This window comes from Pinus tabuliformis, chromosome 5_2, assembly GCF_031772625.1.
Source record: "Pinus tabuliformis cultivar Carrire ecotype Pingquan chromosome 5_2, CPIR1, whole genome shotgun sequence".
NCBI classification, from domain to species: Eukaryota; Viridiplantae; Streptophyta; class Pinopsida; order Pinales; family Pinaceae; genus Pinus; species Pinus tabuliformis.
The window spans coordinates 858,981,593-859,004,677 of NC_142306.1; the positions used below are offsets into that span (position 1 = coordinate 858,981,593).

A 23,085-nucleotide genomic window follows, 5' to 3' on the forward strand; every position below is an offset into this window, starting at 1 on the left:
AGAACAACCAACTTTGAATCACTGAACCACTGAACCCTGTCAATCACCAGTTACCAGAACACAGAGCAGACTACAGAACTCTGTAATAACAGTCAGATCCCACTGTAAACCCAAATCAAGCTTCAAAAGATATACGCTACTTTAATTAGCAGAAACCGCGTATACACGCGCTTTTACCGAAGCCAACCTGCGTACAGATCTAAAAATAAACTTTCTCAACTTGCAGCTGTACCAGATATTAGTTAGACTCAGAACGTAACATTGCGACAATATGCAGATCTAGAAATACGCATAATCAACCATAACATGATAGTGCATTTCAAACCATTTGATCCCGATCTCTCCTTAGATCTAGTTCTCCATCAACCGATGAGATCTCTCCTTAGCTCAGATCAACCAACTCAGAACCTGCATATCAGATCTCTTTCTCTCTTAGATATTCATGCCTTGTCGAAAGATGATCTTTGCCTAATGATCTTCTTCTCCTTATATAGCCTTAGGCCTTTCTCAATACCAAGAGCCAAAACCATAGTAACACAATACCATCAACTTGAAAACTAGGGATCGACACGCCCGTCGAGACATAATGATCCGAAATCATAGGCACAACTTCCAAGGTCTAACCACCATGAACCAAAGGAACCTTTCCACATACACGCGCTTTTTCTGAATCTAACTTGCGTGTACACGCGACTTGGGCTTAACGAAAGAGCGTGTATGAGCTTTCTTGCCATGCTGTACTGAGATCTGTCTTCTGATTGAGTTGCCATCACCTGTACTAACCTTTGAGCACCTGTACCATCCACTGAGTGAGTTGCCATCAAGGACAACACTTGAACCATAATGCCAACAATCTCCCCCTTTGGACTTGATGGCAACCACTACACCAAGTCACTCTCCCCCTTTGACATCAAGGGCAAAGGGAGGACCAAGATATTCTCTTCCTTGGTAATCCTTCTGCTGTCCATACTGCTGTCCATACTCCCCCTGAGTACATGCTGAAATCTCCAAGTGTGCTCCCCCGTTGTGAATGCCAAAGAGTACCAATCTATCCATCCTGCTCACCAAGTGCTGTTCATGCTCCCCTTGACTGTAGGCAAGATCTGCAAAAGATGTTCTTCAAGAAGAACATGACTCTATACATCATAAAAGACCTTCCTATCACCAAAGACTCATACATACATCCATTTCTCAACTAAGTGAGGATATACAAAAAAAATGACTCATCCACCCAACCATGATAATACATGAACATTTCATCATTCATCCCAGGCATAGTGGGGAAACCAACAAAGGCCGTTACATGACCTTGACACCATAAAAGAGACAAGAGAGATACATGACATAGAGACAACAGATCTAGACCAAGACTTAGGAAAGACATCAGCAGCATCTGATAAACATCTTGTTAGATCAGCAACTAGAATTTCTTTCTGAGCTCCTTCTCCTGAAACCAACAACCAAAAACATCTGAATGCCAACAATGCTTTATGAGACTTTTGAGCTGCTCCCCCTGAACCTGTGCCTGTTGCACTCCCTGAAACTGTGCCTGAATAATTCTGACATTCCTATTGCTGTTCAGAACTTCAGAGTTTTCCCTTGCTGTTCAGAACTTCATATACGCGTTTTCTCCTGTATAAAACAGCGTATGTACGCGGATATTCTTTCTGCAACAAGCGTCCAGCATACACGCGACTTTCCCACCATTAATCCGCGTGTATACGCTCCTATTACTTCCGTAACCTGCGTATACCAACTTTTCTGTAGAACAAACAAATTTCAACAACAGGATGAAGCATTAACTACTCCCAGCTTTTGTCTGAGATATTCAAAAGTTTCCCTGGGCAGTGGTTTTGTGAGAATATCAGCAACTTGCTCCTTAGAAGGAACATACTCCAACTTGACCTTCTGTTCAAGCACTTGTTCCCGAAGAAAATGGTACTTGATTGGTATGTGCTTGGTCTTTGAGTGCATGACTGGATTCTTTGAAATGCTGATTGCACTTGTATTATCACATAAGATAGAGACAGGTGGAGTGCAAGTGATTTGAAAGTCCTGCAAGGTCTGCATCATCCAAAGAAGTTGTGTACAACAAGATGCTGCAGCTACATATTCTGCTTCAGCTGTAGATAAGGCAATCGAACTTTGTTTCTTGCTGAACCAAGATACTAATCTGGAACCCATGAAGAAAGCACCTCCACTTGTGCTTTTCCTATCATCCACACTTCCAGCCCAATCTGCATCTGTGTAAGCATGAAGAGTGAGATCAGTATTTCTAGGATACCATAAGCCATAGTTTTGGGTCCCTTGAAGATATTTGAAGATTCTTTTGACTGCCTGAAGATGAGTTTCCTTTGGGTTGGCTTGAAATCTTCCAACCATTCCTACTGCATGTGTAATATCTGGTCGAGTACCTGTCAAATAAAGCAAACTCCCAATCATGGATCTATAAGTGGGTTGGTGGACTGCTGCTGATTCATCATTTGCACTGAGGCTGCATCCTGTAACCATGGGTGTACATACTGGTTTTGACTCTTCCATGCCATACTTCTTCAAGATCTGCTTGAGGTATTTGGTTTGAGACAAGAAGATACCTCCTTCATTTTGTTGGATTTGCAATCCAAGAAAATATGTCAATTCTCCAAGAAGTGACATTTCGAATTCTTTCTGCATAACCAAGGCAAAGTTTTGACTCATAGTCTCTTCATTGCTGCCAAAAATAATATCATCTACATAAACAACAAGAATTAGCAATTTGTTATTTTCAACTTTTATATAGAGATTGCTATCTGCTGATCCTTTTGAAAAGCCTTGTTGGTGAAGATATTTGTCCAACCGATAGTACCAAGCCCTTGGGGCTTGTTTGAGCCCATAGAGAGCCTTTTTCAATCTGCATACAAGGTTTGGATCATTCCCAAGAATGAACCCATCTGGCTGCTCAATATATACTTCTTCTTCTAAGTCTCCATTCAGGAAGGCTGATTTCACGTCCATTTGAAATACCTTGAAGTTTTGAAAGCTTGAGAGAGCAAGGAACATTCGGATGGCCTCTAGTCTTGCCACAGGAGCAAAGGTCTCTTCAAAATCTATTCCTTCTTGCTGTGCATACCCTTTACAAACAAGTCTGGCCTTGTTTCTAATTACTTCTCCATTTTCATTTAACTTATTCTTGAAGACCCATTTTGTTCCTATTACATTCTTATCTTTTGGTCTAGGAACCAATTCCCAAGTGTTGTTCCTTTCGATTTGCTCAAGTTCTTCATCCATTGCTTTGACCCAACATTCATCTTTGCATGCTTCTTTCACATTTTGTGGTTCAATGGAGGAAAGTAGAGCCAAGTAGCTTGAAGCTTCTGCAAGTGTCCTTCTTGTTTGTACTCCTGCTTCTTTCTGCCCCACAATCTGAGTTTCTGGATGATTCTTTTGGACATATCTGGATGGAGTCTTCTCTTCTATTCTTGTCTGCTCCTCTGGTTCTTCTTGAGATTCTTCTTCTTCTTGAGGTTCTTCTTCTTCATCATTTCGCCTTTGAGAGTAACCTTCATCTTCTTCATGATGAACTTGCCTAGGAATATATCCCTTCTCATCAACCACTATATCAATACTGTCAACAATTCTGCCAAGTCTTTTATTGTAGCACTTGTATGCTTTGCTATGTGGAGAATAACCAAGAAGAATGCCCTCATCTGCTCTAGGTTCAAGTTTGCCAAGTTGCTCATCAGTGTTCTTAATATAACATTTGCTCCCAAAGATTTTGAAATGCTTCACGGAAGGAGTTTTACCACTCCAAAGCTCATGAGGTGTTTGAGTGCTGTTTACTCGGACATTTGTTTTGTTAAGAATGATAACAGCAGCATGTGCGGCTTCTCCCCAGAAGGTTGCAGGAGTACCTGATTCATCGAGCATAGCACGAGCCATTTGTTGGATAGTTCTGTTCATTCTTTCCACAACCCCATTTTGCTGAGGAGTTCTAGCTGTAGAGAATTCTCTTCTTATCCCATGTTCATCGCAGAAATCAAAAAATTCATTTGATGTGAACTCCCCACCTCTGTCAGATCTGAGGCACTTGATTTTGTGTCCTGATTCATTTTCGGCCAATGCTTTGAAGGATTTGAATTTTTCGAATGCTTCATCTTTGTGCTTCATAAGCCCTAACCAAACAAACCTTGAGAAATCATCAATGAATAATATCAGATATTCTTCTCCTCGAGGTGACCTTTTCCTAAATGGACCACATACATCTGTATGGACTAGCTCAAGAGGCAAGCTAGCTGACCCTTCCTTCTCTGGAAAGTTAGTTCTGGTCTGCTTTCCAAACTGACAAGATTTGCATATGGTGTTGTCTGGAATTTTGATATCTGGAAGATCGCGAACTGCCTGATATTTGCATGCTTTCCTTATTTGTGAGAAGCTTAGATGTCCCAACCTTCGATGCCATAACCAGTGCTCTTCATCCTTGCTAAGATAGCATTGTTGTTGTTCTTCTTCAAATATGTACAGATTATTTGGAGTTCTTTTGCCTTTGAGAACTGTTTTACCTGTATCAAGATCACGAACAAGACATCCATTCGATCTGAAAATAACCTCTGTTTTTTGATCACACATCTGGCTGACACTTAGAAGATTATGTTTCAATCCATCAACATACAAAACATTTCCAGCCTTGACCTTTTCTTTTAAAGGAGCAATACCTTTTCCTTTTATAGTAGCAGGAGTATCATTTCCAAAAGAGACTTTCTTTCCCTTTTCTAAAGTAGAATAAGATTCAAGTTTTTCTTTATCACCTGTCATATGTTTCGAACATCCACTGTCAATGTACCATAGATTTTCCTGTCCTTCTGCATAAAATGCTATCCCACATCTTTCTGTTTGAGGTTCCTTTATTCTCCATGTTTTGGTGCTTGTGGCTTGTTCCTTTTTCTCCTGAAACCTGCTCCTGCATTCAGAGTCTTTATGACCAAAATTATTGCAAATAGAACATTCAACTTCATTTTCAAGCACCGAAAAGTTGTTATAGGTCCTTTTTGTAATCCCTGTCATACTTCTTTGTTTTTGAGCTTCCCTAGTCATGATTGTTTTATATGCAACACATTGAGCTGCTCTGTGACCAAAGTTGTGGCAAGAAAAGCATTGTCCATTGAAGAAGCTTCTGCGGTTATTGAATCTACCAGCCAACTGATTGTAATTTCTATTTTCATCTATTCTTGAGCCAAACTGAGAAGATTTTACCTGTGGTTGGTTGTAGCTTTTGTTCATCCTTAAGGAGGATTGTCCCTGATAGTTTCTGTTTGTAACTCGTCCCTGCTTTACCTGATTATCTTCATTGTTCTTCCGCTCATTTCCTCTTGCTGCATCAAGATAACTTTTTGAGGTGGATGCTTGAGAGGTTTCTCCATTATAGCCCAAACCTGTTTTGTTTAGAGGAGACCGCTGCACACTAATAATCTCATCCAAGGTTTCAGATCCTTTGACAAATTTAAGATTAATAGTTTTTGTTTTCTCAATTTCTTTTCTGAGACCAACAATTTCACCTTCTAGTTTTTCAAGATGTTTTTCCTTTTCATCAATTTGAAATTGCAAAGTATCAATAATCACATTCCTTTCTTCTATGCTTCTCTTGAGTCTAGTGATTTCATTATAGAGATTATCCACATCTATAGCATCCTCATAATCATCATCTTCAAATGCCATTAACAGCTTATATTTATTACCTTGTTCATCTTCATCACTGTTTGATAAGCCATCACTATCTTCATGGGTGTAGTAGCTTTTCCTATTTGCACTTTGTTTCTTGTTCCATCTAGCAGGTTCTTTTCCTTTATCCTTATAAGGACATTTTGCAGCATAATGACCTACTTTCCCACAAGCAAAACATTTGAAAGGGAGCTTACCTCTGAACCTTCCAGAACCCCTTTGAAGATTTCTGACAAAATTTGATTCTTCTTCCTCTTCTTCTGGAGCATGGCTTGCTTCATAGTAATCTTCTTTTCCTGATGCCTTAAAAGCAGCTTCCCTTCTGTCAGATGGACCTCCCTTTCTCATTTCATAAGCGGTTAGAATTCCATGTAGCTGAGACATAGTGAGAACACGGAGATTTTCTTTTTCTTCTATTGCAGATACTTTAGATTCAAACTTGGGGGATAAAGATCTTAGAACCTTTTGAACTACTATAGTTTCTCTTATTTCTTCACCCAAGTTTTTCATACAATTAACAATCTCATCTACCCGGAGAAAATAATTAGCCACACTTTCATCATTATACATCCTGAGAGTCTCATATTGAATCCTGAGTGTTTGAAGTTTAGCTTCCTTTACCTGTTCATCTCCTTCATAGCTAGTGATCATTTTGTCCCATATTTCTTTTGCTGATTTGAAGTGCATGACCTTCATGAATTCTGTTTGAGATATACTTCCTAATAGGGTAGCAACTGCTTTTGCATTTGTTTCATATGCCTTTTTTCCATCTGGATCTGTAGGAGTAGCTGAAGGAAAAGCATAGCCTTTTTCTACAATGTCCCAAACTTCTGTACCAAGAGATTGAAGATATGCAGTAACTCTTACCTTCCAATAATTGAAATTTGTTCCATCAAAAACCGGTGGCCTGATTGATGCTTCTTTCTCGTAGTTGCTCATGATGAATGATCTTCCTTCAAGCGATCAAGCTTCTCTGAAGGACCTGCTCTGATACCAATTGTTGGAAATAATACTGAGAGGGGGGGGTGAATCAGTATTATCAGATTAATCAAACTTTTCAAATGCCCAAAACATATACGCTACTTCAGTTAAGTGAACCAGCGTGTACACGCTACTGTGACGAAGTAAAACAGCGTATAAGCAGAAAACTCACAATTTAGTTGGCTTATTCTTCAATTAAGTGCATCAGGACATTATTCATCATATTAACAGTAAACATGTGCAGTATAACAGAACAGATAAAAAGCCACACACATGAACACCAAGATATAAGGTGGAAACCCAATGTGGGTGAAAACCACCTGCTGCAAGTTGTCTCTATCTTTCTTAATATGAAACTTCAGTTTACAATCTTTTGTACTGGTGCAGCCTTATACCAGTACGCAGGCTACAACCTGCAGAAGGCTTCAACCTTCTCTCGTTCTCCAAACTTCCTTGGAAGGGAGCTCCAACCCCCTTTTTCTTTTGTACTAGCCAAAATACTAGTACGTAGGTGCTGACCTACAATCTTCCTTCTTCCAGGTATCACTTTTCATACATTTTCAGACTTGGATATTCCTGAAGCACAACATTACAATCTGAAGACCACAATTCATTCAATTTTCACAACAGATCATTGAAGCATAGAACAACCAACTTTGAATCACTGAACCACTGAACCCTGTCAATCACCAGTTACCAGAACACAGAGCAGACTACAGAACTCTGTAATAACAGTCAGATCCCACTGTAAACCCAAATCAAGCTTCAAAAGATATACGCTACTTTAATTAGCAGAAACCGCGTATACACGCGCTTTTACCGAAGCCAACCTGCGTACAGATCTAAAAATAAACTTTCTCAACTTGCAGCTGTACCAGATATTAGTTAGACTCAGAACGTAACATTGCGACAATATGCAGATCTAGAAATACGCATAATCAACCATAACATGATAGTGCATTTCAAACCATTTGATCCCGATCTCTCCTTAGATCTAGTTCTCCATCAACCGATGAGATCTCTCCTTAGCTCAGATCAACCAACTCAGAACCTGCATATCAGATCTCTTTCTCTCTTAGATATTCATGCCTTGTCGAAAGATGATCTTTGCCTAATGATCTTCTTCTCCTTATATAGCCTTAGGCCTTTCTCAATACCAAGAGCCAAAACCATAGTAACACAATACCATCAACTTGAAAACTAGGGATCGACACGTCCGTCGAGACATAATGATCCGAAATCATAGGCACAACTTCCAAGGTCTAACCACCATGAACCAAAGGAACCTTTCCACATACACGCGCTTTTTCTGAATCTAACTTGCGTGTACACGCGACTTGGGCTTAACGAAAGAGCGTGTATGAGCTTTCTTGCCATGCTGTACTGAGATCTGTCTTCTGATTGAGTTGCCATCACCTGTACTAACCTTTGAGCACCTGTACCATCCACTGAGTGAGTTGCCATCAAGGACAACACTTGAACCATAATGCCAACAAGTTCCCTGTTCGGCGTCATCATCAGGCTCATAGGGAGCGGCCACATGTCCTCCTGTAAACAGCGCCAGCCTACTTCGTCGGTTCAATTCTTCGGTTACGTCGTGGAATGAGTCTTCCGCCACCTTGGCGGTCAAAGCGAACCTCAAATTCTTCTAAATCGCAGCTTATTCCCTTGTTAAATTCGGTCTTGCCGTCAGGCGCGATGTCAACCGTCAGATCTGGATCCCCCAGATCCAACGCCATCCATTCATTTCATGCGGTTGACTTGCTCGACCGTTAGTGCGCGATGAGCGGCAGTTTTCTCTCTCCTCCGCTTGCCACGCGTCGACCGTTAAGTGGGATCGCTCTGTTTTCGCCAATTCTGCTTGCTGCTTGAGGGTGCCCCCGAACAATACCGTTGGTTTTTCGGAGTGCGGGTCCCGCCTTGTCCTTTAGCCTTTTCGCCTTTTGTCCCACGGTTTTCCCGGCTCTCCATGCGACCGAGCACTCGAGGCTTCTCCATTTCGATGGTTTTCGCCCAGCAAAAAACTCCCTCCGTTTCCCGATCTGGGCCTCCCAGGGGTTAATTTCGCCTCCCACGCGGTCTCCATGGGCCTCGGTCAGTGCGCTTTGACCGGAGTCCTCGTCATTCCACGCTGGCTGCCAACTGCCACGAGTTTAGAGGTGTTTTTGATCGCTATTCTGAATTCTTGGAAGTCTGTCCTGACCTGGTACAGCTATGGTTTCTTTTGATTATTCTTCATGGATCCAATTCGGATCAGTTTCCCATGAAATACCATCCCTAAAGCCAAATGGTTAGTAAAAAAGATCCCACAGGACTAGAATGCAAGGTTAATATCCAAAAGGGGCTAGGGGACAAGGGCACAGACCTAACCTATTATTTTTGTCGAATCCCACCATTAATGCATGCCCAGAAGTGTCCATGATAAGCAAACTACAATACTCAATTACCAAATGACAAGGCATACCTTTAGGTTCGGGAGGCCCACCTTCAAACATACGATCATGGCAGATGGGCGAGGAACCACATGGCTTGGCTCAAGTGGCGGATAAAAGCCATAATGAGCTAGTTGGTCACTGCAAGGGGTTGTTGGCTACCAGTTGAGGACCATCTTAGAGAAAAATTCTCTCCTAGAGATATCAACCATAAAATGGTGGGTAACAGAGCCTAGCTTCAAAACAGTTAAGGGAAGGTCATACTTAAATTAGGCATATAATTTAAAAGTAACCAAGATCTTTGCATCACACCTAGATCCTAGGATTTACATAGCATATAGGTTAGTTAATCATCTAAGTAGCAGTTTTCCATCCGGTTACTTAGTTTTAATTTGTAACAAGTAAGAAATTTTGACTCCATAAGGCACTGGTCTCAATTCTTAATCCAATCGAATCCTTAATCTTGCTAAATTTCACTAAGTAGCTAGGCCACTCAACTGTGTCTCCCAGACAAGTTGGTTCCCAACTTGTTTTCCATCACCTCATTTCCATAGGGACTACCCCCCATAGTCTATTGTTGGGAGACAGTTAGAACAAAGTGGGCGGGGATCCACAGCGCCCCGCCCTAAGCGGTTGTTGCGAAGCCTGTACAATCTGAGCGACAACACCACCCACAGATGGTGGGTAACACTTCCAACACAAGGGGGAAACCCTATAAAAGAAGTTTATAATATCCTTTAAAAATAAAGTGATGGTGGATTTCCAAGATCAGTGCTTCTCCAATTTGGTTACAGAGTTAGGATCAACAATTATCAAGGTTCTTACCATATGGAAAGAGGGATAGTTAAACCGAGTTAAACCTTTTTTTATTCCCTTCTATTCTAGAATTTCAACCAGTCAAAGCAAATTATTCACAATCTAAGTCACCTGACATGATGATACGGGACACAGAGGACATGGAAATATGAATGTTTGCCACGTGACATGGCGACCTCGAAAACAAGACATGAAGGACATGTTGTACCTATTTTGTCACAAGTCCAAGGAAGCAGTGTACAAAATTTTTTAAAGATCAGAATCATCAGCCAGCACACATTTTATCATTGTAAACCTAAGTTCTACAAGTTATAATGTAAATGATGCTAGTATGACCGTTTAATTTTGTAACAACACCTAGGTAAGACTTTGATTTTGGCGACAAATTTCATCCTAAGAGGTTTTTTAACCCCATCGAATTATGTGTGTTTCTAAACATAGATAATCAGCAAAGTTTTTTCTCCAGCTTAAACCCCAAAGTTAGAGTGGAATTCATTGACAAGATCTTAGGTAAGTCCTTGTCTTATATCAAGTCTTCGTAGAAGTGGTTTGGGAATAATTTAAGCTATTTGGCTAAATTATTTTATTACAAATCACTTGGTTTATACTAGATCATATTGTATCGTAGAATTGGGTAATGTCATGAGGGTATCTAACAAATGTGTGTTCCCTCTTTGAGGGTTGAATTATTTGTAATATTTGATGTAAAAAATATTTTAGTGCATGGTCTCTCATATTTAGACACCATGGCTAAAATATTTGAGGGTGGAAAAAATATTAATCCCCTCGTGTCAATCAATTAATTTTCTTGGCTAAATTAAAACAAAAATCCCAAGCCAGAAAATTAATTAATTTAGAGTCAAAAAAAAATTAGAGAAATTAATTCTTCTCCAAGTGGAAAATTTGTGGGTGAAAGAAAAGTCAAATTTTGGAGATCCCCCACCAAGGCATAAAGGGATATTTTAAGAAAAAATTAGCCCTTGGACCTTGGTGGTTAAGTCAAAGTCAAATTTTTTAGGAAATTAATCCAAAAAATTAATTTTTGGATTAATAAAAAATGGGTTTTAAGTGAAATTCGAAACTTCCTCAAAATAAATATTTTCGATGCTGGAGATTAAAAGATGATCAAGCAATTATCAATGGTCGAAATTATTTTGACAGGGATCAAGCAAGCTAGTCGTTATTTTCCACTTGGAGGATTTCTCTATATATAGAAGCCATTTTGCTTCTCAAATCACGATGAAAATTCTAATTTTGGGCTATCTCTGGATGATGTAAATTTGTAACGTTGGTATTGAGCCATTGCTCTGCTGAGAACATTTTGATATCATAATAAAAAGACTTTGGGGTTCAGTTCATGGTGTTCTTGCTCCTTTTATTTGTGGTACGTGTTAGTTATGTGCTAATCATATATTGTGCTTCATTGTTATATAAATTGTTATTTCATTTGTCGATGATAGGACATTCTATTGGTAAAATTTGGTTTTATCTTAGGTGATCTGATTCATCATATGATCTAACGATTTGGTTTGAGAAAAATTATAGAGATCTACAAGTGCACTAGCCCTTGAGCTCCAAGTTCACAGATTGTGGAGAAGGGTCGACCTTGTTTGGGCTCTAAGAATTTTTATATGGTGTGCTAACTTTGCAAAAGGGTGTGGTCAATATTCTAACTTTCAAAAAATACATTGATCTATTGCCATTATTCAGAATTTATTTCTCAAAAAAAATATTTTACAAGCATTGTATATTTGTAAATATTTTGTATATATTTTTTGTAAAATTATTTTGTAAATTATTTCTAACCCTTGTTTGCAGCAAATGGGGTTTTGGGGTTTATTTTTAAATTTTGTATATATTGGGGTTTTGGGAAATTTTATTTCGTTTTGTGCAGGTGAGTTCTCAAGCAAAATTCAAAATTTTTTGAGGGTTTCTCTCACCCAAGTGAAACGTCCAGCCTTCTTAAAGAAAAATGATAGGGTTTTGAGGTGGGTCTAAGCCTATGAAGGCAAGATCCACCCTCTAGCTACCCTCTAGGTTCAACACTCAAGCAAAAGAGGAAGTCGCTAGCCCTTGGAGACAAGTTTGTGGCAATTTTTGGGCGATTTTGAAGGTCTAAAGCGAAATTTAATTTTGTGCAAGGGTCTGAATAATTTTTTAGGCCTTCTAGGCCTAGCATTAGCTTTCCCTTCCGTAGTCGTGGCATTTTCTCTTTGTCTTGGTGAGCCGTTGGCCTATTCAGGCCTCCAAGCCCTTGTCGTGGCCCTAATTACCCTAGTCGTCAACCTTTGGGGCCTTCTAGGCTTAGCCACAAGCCTAAAGGCCTCATTTCCTTAGGTTGCAGCCTCCTTTGCTCAAGCGGCAGCCTCTAAGAGGCCTGCCCTAGGTGCCATAGGCCCTAGAAGCCATTGACGACAAGCGTAAAGGCCTCCTCTCTCCTTGTCGTGGGCCTATAAGGCCTTCCTCCCTTAGTCGCTACCTCTTCTAAGCTTCTAGCCCTCATCCCTTGCCTCATTCCAGCGTCTTTGCTTCATTTCAGCCATTGTTTGGGTATCGTTGAGTATTTTGTCTCTAATACTTGGTGGTTGCAGGGACTGTCAAGAGATTTTGGGCTAATATTTTTTGGTTGCAGGAGGACAATTCACTAGAAGAATTTTGGGGAAGTAAGTTGGTAATCTTTAAGGCCTGAAAGCCTATTGGTTTGCCTCCTCAAACCCTCATTCTTATCCCTGTTTTTCTAACATCCTTTGATCATTGCACTTACAGTGGTAAAAATCTCATTTTAGTGACATAAAATCACTAATAAGTCATCTAGACATATTAATATGTCACTTGCATAAATTTGGTTAATCATTGTTTGGCTTATTTCATGAATTTTGATGACTGTCATATTGTTTAAAGAAGCATAACAAGGTCTGATCATAACAGTGACATTGGCATCTAAAAAATCCTAAACTCATTAAGCATTCATCTCTTATTTCCCTTGCATCATTGTTTATGATCTTGTGTTGGCAAAGTGGTCTTAATTGGGCTGCCTCATTTGCATTTTTGCACTCATAAGCATTTCATTTGTTTGCATTCTAAGTGCTCTCATTGAATTTAGCTCACTATTGTCATAAAATTTGAGCATAAGTGCATAAGGGTTCTTAATATTGGTTAATGCTCTATTGATAAGCATAGTACATTGTGAAAAAGGGTTCTTAATATTGGTTAATGTCCTATTTGATAGGCATAGTACATTGTGAAAAAGGGTTCTTAATATTGGTTAATGCTCTATTTGATAAGCACAGTACATTGTGAAAAGGATTGTTTACATTGATAGCATTAAATTGTTAAGTGATTTGACAATTGGTCAAGTTGTTGTATTGCTCTCTATTAAGAATACTAACACATTACTTTCTCGTGAGCTTCATAATCCAAGAATTCATAATTTGGCACTAAATAACTCACTCATAAAAGCACTTGACTAATCAATCTCAAGAATTGAACATCTTGTTGAAAGATTGTTTAAATTGGTGTTATCTAATTTGTTCATTAAAAGAAACAATGGACTTGGGCATATTTGCATTTTTTGTTGGAGATCTAATTGTTCTACATTGTGATAATTTGTCACTAATTGTGGCTAAAGAGCATAAATCTCACGTCGTGATGCACTGATAGCACTGTACATAATGGATTTTGATAGGCTTCTATCAGTGCGTCACGAATGGATTTTGATAGCCATTGATTACTTTACTAAATGGATAGAAGCCATCCCTTCTAGACAAGCCACAAACTCTGTCATCATTTCATTCCTTGAGAACAACATCCTTTCTAGATTTGGATGCCCCCAAAAGCTCATTACTGATAATGCAGTTGCTTTCAAATCCAAGAAAATGATAGACTTTTGTAACAGATATCACATCACCCTTGGCCATTCCACTGCCTATTACCCTCAAGGTAATGGACTTGCAGAATCCTCAAACAAAAGCCTTGTTAATATCATCAAGAAACTGTTGGAAGACAACAAGAAGACCTGGAACAAAAAGTTGGTTAATGCTTTATGGGCAGACAGACTAACTACCAAAAAATCCATTGGTACATCTCCTTATCAGCTAGTATATAGAATGGATGTTGTTTTTCCATCCTCTTTAGAAGTACCAGTGATGAAAATGATTCAAGAGTTGCAAGTAGAATCTAATGATATCCAAAGTAGGATAAATCAGAGAATACATTTGCAACAAACCAGAGAAGAAGTCTATGTCAAATCACAAGTGATCCAGGATAAAATCAAAAACATTTTTGACAAGAAAACCAAAGCTGATGTTTTTTTGCATAGGTGACAAAGTACTCAAATGGGATTCTAGAAGAGAAGAAAAGGGTAAACATGGCAAATTTGATTTCCTATGGCAAGGCCTTTATATCATTTACGGTTACAGAGATAACAATACATTTTTCTTTAGACAATTAAATGGAACAGATCTACCAAGTGGACCAGTCAATGGTAGAATGCTGAAGCATTAATTATCCACAGATTAACAGTAGTTCATTTTACTTTGCTCATTGTATATAACATTGCAAAGTTTAGATTGGATTGGATGGTAATCTTTTGAGGTTGAAGCCCGAAGAGAAGGCCCTGAGCTTTGAAAGGTGTACCATCATATGTATGAATAAAGCAGATCACAGAGGAGCAGTTACAAGCTAGCCACAGTCAAAGTTTCAAAGGCTACTGATCTTAAAGTTCTTGACATTTCACCAGGAAATGCCATCCCCATGTGGAGCCACTGTTAGGGTCCTATAATAATAGGATTCATAATTTTGAATTGGCTATGGTTAGTCTTGTAATATTGTACATACTTTTGCTTTCTGCAAAATGTTTTCCCATATTAAAATTAAAAAATGTAAAGAGGGTATGTCCTAAAAGAATAATCAAAGGACAAAAAGAAATAAAAAGATCAAAAAAGTAAAAAATATGAACCCCAAAAAAGAGATAAAAATAGATCATGAAAGTGTGCAAATTCAAATGCCACTACTTTTTACTTTGCAAAATAATATTGTGTGCAGCTTGTCAAAAATCTCACAATCCATGATGGTCAAATAGTTTAATCTTGATTTGTTCATGCTTTAAATTTCATGTTGATAGATAGAGAATAAAGATCTGGCCAAACTGTTTAATCTTGGGTGACTATAGTTTAAGAACTTTTATAGGTGATGAGGTTTCAGAGTTCATCCTTCATTGGCTTTCATGTTGATAGATAGAGAATAAAGATCTAGCCAAACTGTTTAATCTTGGCAGATCAGTAGTTAGGTAAAGAATAAAAATGAGCTCAACAGTTTAATCTGAGCCATTGGAAGTTATAAGGTTAGAATTAAATAGTTTGCTTATCAAAAGAAAAAGAAATAAAGGGTCAGCAAGTTCAAATGCACCCAATGAATGAAGAGAAAATGCTAGGGTAAATAAAGGGTAGGTAGAAGAAGTTTTGCAAGTGCACAAGGTTGCTAAGTCAAAAAGCACATTCATCATGCTTAATCCTATGTTTCATGTGCAGGAGGAATTGTGAAAGAGAAAGGATATTCACTAAAGTTTATTTACTAATTTCCCCTCATTTCACTAGCCCCCACATACTTACTTTATTAATTTCCCCTCATTATCCCTTCATTACTTGTAAAAACCCTTTCCCCTCATTTTGACCTTTTTACCATTGTTTCACACATTTCCCTAGACATTACCCTTCAAAAATCATCCCCCCTTTCCAAAACCCCTTTCCCTAGTGTGAAACACATTCCCATCACAAATAATACATTCCCCCCTTATTAATTTCCCCTTTTCCCCTTAAAAACCCACTAAAACCCTTTATCCTAAGTTATTCCCTAAAGTCCTGCGTTATAATTCCCTGACACCTTTTAACTAGCCAAACCTTGGTGTATAGTTAAAACCCTCTGCCATATAAACCAATGGTCCCCACCTTTATTAATCCATTGTTTATATTTAAAATCCCGTCATTATTTGTTTATTAATTCTAAGTTCTTTGTAATTAAACCCCTGGAACCCGCCAACCACTTTCCAACTCCTTCCGTGCAACTTCACTGCACAATATCCCTCCGATCTCCCACCCCCAGATCCAACGGCGCATATCAATATCGCACAGATTCATCGTCCGACAGTTAACAGTCCGATAGCACGCAAGATTTGCGGTTTTGGCCGAGCACAGTTTGGCTACGTGGCAGCACCAGGTTATATCGCATGCTCGCAAAAAATACCGCCCTCCACCCAAAAGCGGTGTGATATAGCCTAAAGACCACCTCCCTGCCTAAACCAAAATTGCCCACTGTTCATTCAATAAATCTCGCGCCAAAATGTAACTGTTATTGGTTAAAAGGCCGAAAAAAGCGCCATTTTACTCTTTTTGCTCATTTCCACTGTAAACCTTTGTTAACCAATTCTGACACCCTGAACCTCTGCGCGACCAAATTAACCACCTTTTGCCACTCGAAGACGTTGCAGACACCAAATTGAAGCAACGAATAGCCAACTGAAGCCTCAGTAACCTCTGCAGCTACCACAGAACCTTGTCTGCGCACCAAAAACCATCAATTTCCAGGTATTCTTGAAAGAACCAAAACGGCCCTGTAAATTTGAACTATGCACAGTAAATATTAAAAGGTTAATTAATTAAATTAATTGAAAGACCTTGTTAAACTCAAGAAAGCCTTATTGTGCGTCCAAAAACCCTATTCTACACACTGTAATTACCCTCCCCACTGTTCCAGACCTGCTGACCTTACTCCTAAAGCCACAGAAAGAGTAATCCAGTTGAATATACCAAATTATGGCTTCTCAAACCTCTCTGGATGTAAGACCTCTGCAAACCCCTCACCTGGATATTGACCACCTCCCATTAGCTGACAAAGAATTTCAAATTAAGGATATTGTTTCCCCTAGCTACCTACTGAAACTCCACTACTGGAGTAAAGACAAGTTTTTGAACCAGAATGATGACATTCACCTATGGGAGTCAAATTTGCCCAAGTACTTGTTCCCACAGGTACACTTATTCCCAGAAATCATCCACTTCTACCAAGCTTGCTATGTCCCAAGTCAAAGAGCCATAGTCACCCCCGACCAACAGGTTCTATTCACTATTACTACAGAGTTAATAAATCAAATGTTGCAGATCCAGCCAAGCCCAAATGAGACCCCACTTTGCATTGAAGGTTTACTTGAACTCTACACCAAGCTAGACCTTCCCAAGAAAGCTCAGATCTTTCATATTTTCATCATTGAAGAATCTCATACTCCAACAGATAGTCCTCCATATGCTGCCACCATTTTCTCTGAGAGGCAGACAAATTATAACCATGTTCTCTTGCATTCTAGGGTACACCACTGATGAACATGTGGATGAGGTTTTTCTTGCTTTCCTTTCTATATTTTGCCCAGGCAAACCTCCTGCTACAATTTACAACTATGCTCAGTTCTTGGCAAATAGAATCCATGAACAGTTTATCAAATTGCCAAATGAGAGGGTATTCAAATACTCATCTGTATTGTTTCACATGTTCCTGTATTTTCAATCAGATAAGTTTCCAGTCAGCATCCAAAAGTTAGACACCAAGGGCAATCCAAGATCTGTCATCTTTTGGACACCATTGATCCAAATGTATTCCACTATTTTTACTTATAAAGAGTTCATTGATTCATTTGTTCATCCAATTATAAACATGCTGACCAATAGCTATCAACCCAGGATAAATGAGGAGATTAAGAGAGTTTTACAGTTGACTAAGAACTGTAGAGTGGGAGACTGGTATCTACACCAAGACCACACAGAAATCAGAATATATGGATGCCAACTCACTCCCTACAAGCTGCCCAAATACCTCCCAATGAGGATACTTGCATTAGAGTATTTTAGTCAAATCATAAACTTTGATGAGGTTAATTTCCTGTCACAGCTAAGAAGAAGACTCAATTTAAGATAAAACCAATTGGGCCCTTTTATTTGTAATAATAGGGAAGTTGGACAAGAGGCAGAGAAAATCTTACAGGAGATGAACTTCAAGAGCAATGTTATGTGGCAGTATGACCCTAATGAAGTCATAAATAAACTAAGGCTCAAATTCAAATTGAGTCCTTTCATACATGACCCCAGGCCAGATATTGAAAGATATGCCAACCAGTCGAAATGGTTGTAGAATACTTTAATAGATGTGGAAAAGCGGATTGATACTAGTTCCTTTCTGTAGGTTCCAGCCCTACAAGAACAAATAAGTATTACTCCCATTTTGCAGACTCCAGCCCATGAGGACAAAATGTGAAAAGAACCAGGGAAGAAGGTTCTAGCTCAAGGATGGACACTACAGATGACAGGTTTGAGATCAGTTACAGGAAGAGGCCCAAGATTAATCCTGTAACTGAGCAAGAAGACACCATTGAGACAATAGAAATCACTGACACTGACACAATGGTGGGAAAGAGCAAAGGTCCAGCAGTTTCAGGTGAAACTCAACAACCTTCTACCTCAAACACTCAACTTATTGAAAAACAACTTAGCATTGAAGTCTCTTCATCCAGCAAGCCTGTCAATAAAGAGAAAGATGTAAAAGAGAAGTACAAGGAAATTAAGTTGAGGAATGAGGCATTAAAGGCTGAGACTTATGCCCAGTACTTCAAGCAAACACCTGCAAATCAGAATAGGTTAATGTCAGCCTTTGACATTAAAACTGGAAAGATGCAAATGACCTTCATGCAACCTACAGTCCAGAAGCCCAGATCATCAACAGACTACAGGAAAACAGATTTTGAAGTTTTGGCTAGGGATGTTCACCCCATTGACCAAATTGAGTTCCATAAACAGGCCGGTGAAATGATTTATTCCACCATGACCAATAAAGCAATGACTGTGCACAAACTTCAAAGCTCACTGGATAACATCACAGCACAGTTAAAACTAGAAAAGGCATCCTCACATGCCAAGGACAACATCGCTGGAAGACTTGGTGATTGAAATTGGGTATAATCCCAATGATGTCAAGGCAACAGAGAAATTGATAAAAAAAGAAAAATGAGAATATTGCTGCTTTAAAGAAACAATTGAAGGTGCCTCATTCAGAACATCCACAAACCAAGGAGTTCCTTGAGAGCCAGAACCAGCAGGAGGAGATGACGGATCTCGTTCTCCAATTAAATGATCAATTGAAAGAAATGGAGAAGGAATTGGACAGTTTCATATATTTGAAACAAGCCAGCCTGGAGACAGCCACTACCGTTGTTATTCCCACAGTAACTATAGCAGTTCCATCAACCTTGGCAGCGTCATTGGCCCCCACAGCTCCATTAGCTACAACAGTTCCAGCTGCAACAGCATCTACATCAGCAACAAGTTCAACAACAGCAGCAGCTCAGCCAAGTGATGAGGCAAGTAAATTGGTCAAAGCCATGGAGGACATGTCCATTCAGACCACTGAGATAAATAAAATCAAAGAACAAATACGAAGTCTAGAGGATGAGAAGAAACTAGCCCAAATTATGCACAAAAATGAAGTACAGAAGTCAAACAGGTTAACTGAAAGAATGAAGAATTTGGAGAAAGAGTTAACATTGAAGGAGCCACTTACCCAAGCTAAAGAACAACTATGGGCCAATATCATTGACTCTGTCAATGATATTTGGCCATCTATACAAGTCATCTTTGAACAAAATGATTTAGTCAAAGAGGCTACTGAAGCAATTCAAAGAGTTAAGGCTGAACTTGGAGACATGCCAAAAGAAGCCACCAGAATAATCCAATTCCTTAACTCTAAAAATAAGTATGAATTGCAGGAGCTGGACATCGCTAACAGAACTGGCACTATACTAGAGGTGAAGAAAGTGCTCACTAAGAGGAACTTGGTGATGAACCTTGAGAACAAATGCCAAACCATGGAGCTGGCTATAGGCAGGTTCATGTATAAGTTTGATGCTTTGAGGCAGAAAGGTCTGCCAAATCCCTTGGTAATAAATGACAGATTAATGCCACAAGAAGACTATAACAGGAAAATCAGAGAGGTGGCAAGAGATCAAGCCAATAATTCTTCTATGAAAGGGATGCCTACAGGAAAGGTTCTATACCAAACTTTTGAGAACCTATTTTACCTCCAGCATGAGGTAAAACACCTTTTTGTAAACAAGCCCACCTTTCCAAAGTACACAGAAGCAGATGAAGTCTACAGAAGAATGGTAAATATTAAATTACCAAATGCAGAAACTTGGGAGAAATTAAATGACTTGCTGTAAAATGAGGTAAAACACCTTTTTGTAAACAAGCCCACCTTTCCAAAGTACACAGAAGCAGATGAAGTCTACAGAAGAATGGTAAATATTAAATTACCAAATGCAGAAACTTGGGAGAAATTAAATGACTTGCTGTAAAAATGCAAAGTAAAAGTGAAAACAGAGCAGTAAAAGAAAAGCAGAAGGCCAGCTCAGATGAAAGAGTATCAGATAAAAGGCAAAGTAAAGAGAACAGTCAACGTGGAAGACCAATAGCAAAGGAGAAAAAACAGCAAAAGATCAAAGCATAAGACAGCACAGCGAAATAACAGGGACAGCTTGCAACAATTGCATATCTGTCTCTATCTTTTTGCATGAAAATATTTCTTTTTCCTAGAATAATTCCCAAGACAGCGTGGGATATTTTGCAATTATTTTTGTATAAATACTTCATAATTTGAAGTATAAAGGTGTGGATTGCTTAACATTACTATAGTTGTATTGATCTGAAACCTGAGGGTTCATTGTACCAATTTTTCAAGTCAACAGACTGGACTGAGTAATAAAGACATTGCATTACAAGATTCATGTGTTGGGCCACTTCACTGAAGTATTTTCTTTTTGTCAAATTGTTATTTTCTTAAGTGTTTCACAAACTTGCATGTTATCTAAATTGAATGAGTTAACTGGAAATTTATTACAGAATTTGTTTAAGTACACTGTCTTGAACAGTTAATCATTTTAATGTTTTCTTCTGATATCCAGATTAGGGAATCCTTCATTGCTCCCTAGTTTCAATTGACCTCTGTCATTTCCTACATTATCCGGTTTGAGGAACCCTTAATTGCTCCTTGACCCCGATTGAAAACCACTTCACCATCCAGCCTAAAAGATCTGAATTTACTCAGCTACCTTGCCCTGTAAACACTACCTTTAGAACTTGATCCAGTCCTATTTTCTTAACACTTGACACGATTAGCCCCATGGTAAAAGACATCCCTCTATCCATCTAAGTCAGTGATTCCACCACCAAATCAAAACCAAAACCCAACCAAAGCTTAAATAACTAGCCTAAAATCAATTAACTAAACAAAGTTAAATCATAAAGAGAAAGCCCTCTCTGAGCACTAGGAAGGCTATATCTTGATCTCAAAAGTAGGTTTGTGGTTACCTCTTTTATTTCTTTCATAACAACTCTAGAGAAATTTTCGAGTGATAACATATTGGCGACCATACTGGGGAACAACCCTCAGTTTAATAAAACTTTAAGGAAATCTTAAATCTCATCTTTTGCACCTTAAAATCATTCTACAGCTGTTAAAAAAGTTTCATTAAACACTTAAAAAATTAAAACTCTGGCTCCCAAAAGAACACACTATACCAGGGCAAATCCAAATCCAAACCCTGCTACAATAGTTGATGATCCGGACAGAATTTTAAGAAAACCAAAAAAGGTAGAAACTCAAAGGAAGTAGTAGTCAGTTAATTAAAGCAAATTCACTCCCTAATGAGTTATCAAGTTTAGAGGATACTCACTTTGATTTATCATTTGAGCTTCCTTTGTTTGGAACCAATCTGAAAATTCAATTCATTATACTATAATAGACCCCAATTTTATTCAATATATTGAGTCAAAAAAGGTGCCTATACATCCTAATTTAGATCAACATGTTTTCGTTACTTTTGATAAACTAGAAGCTTTAACCTCAACCTTGATAAGGCATATAGACGAGGCCTATCTTCAACAATCAGTTGAATTAGTTGCCTTAACTGCTGCTGCCCCTGAAATTTCTATAGAGTCTTCAAAAACTGTAAATACAGTTTCATTTACTACCACCTCACCTATAATATCCACCACAGTTCATTCCCCTAAACCATTCATTCCTCAAATTCCTCTTCAACTGAACAGCTCAAGCTCATCTAGTTCATCCACAACCATCTCAAGTTCTTCTCCAAGCACCACTACTTTACCTCCTAGCCAAGCTAGAACATCAGCCATGGCAGACAGATATGCACCTTTGGTCTTACCAGCTCAACTACATGGCATGCCCCAAGACTACCAAAGTAAAATCTTTCTGTTTGATGCTATTGGTCAATATACTGTCGAACAACATGTGAATAAAATCACTAATTACTTTGAGTTACATGAGATTGATGAGTCTAATGTGCAAATGAGGTTATTTTCCCAAACACTGGCAGGGGATGTCAAGAAATGGTTTAAAGATTTACCTGCTAATCATACTGTTGATTTTGCTGTTTTTCATAGATTGTTTATTGATAGATGGGAAAGAAAGAAAAACCCTTTACAAATATTGTCTGAATATGAAAACATTAGAAGAGCTCCTAATGAATTTGTTCAGGATTATTGTACTAGGTTCAACAGTATCTATAATGCAATCCCTGCAAATATTAAACCTCCACCAGACCTAGCACTAATCAAATTTCCTGATGGTTTTGACACTGATATGTCTTACCAATTGAGAGAAAGAAACCCTAAAACATTGGAACAAATGCAAAGTAATGTTGTTAGTGTAGAAGCCAATTTATTAGCTAAGAAAGCTAGGATGAGAAATGAGAAAAGAGTTACCATTAAAGAGGAACCATCCACTTCAGATGGTAAAATAGACAGTTTAGCTAAAAGTGTAGAAAGGATAATGGATAGATTAGAAAATATGGAAAGAAAATCTCAGTGGGAAAATCAACAAGCACCCCCAATTAGGAACCCCAACTTTAGGAAAAATCTTAATACTGGAAAAAATGCTATACCTGATCAACAGGTTAGACCACCTTTCCAGGAAAATTATGCTGAAGGTTCACAAAACCATGAAGAAGAGGATGACACCCAGATAAACCTATTAGGGATTAGAAACGAAGATGTTGTTTTTCTTGCTCAAGATGAACAGGAATTGTACATGCTACAACAATTACAAT

General features: G+C 38.6%; 1 protein-coding gene across 3 annotated transcripts in view; it reads right to left on the reverse strand.

Moving 5' to 3' along the window:
- Positions 1-23,085, reverse strand: part of SLP1 (Calcineurin-like metallo-phosphoesterase superfamily protein) — a 363,036-nt gene that overhangs the window by 320,798 nt on the left and 19,153 nt on the right. The gene's annotated exons all lie outside the window — the stretch shown is intronic.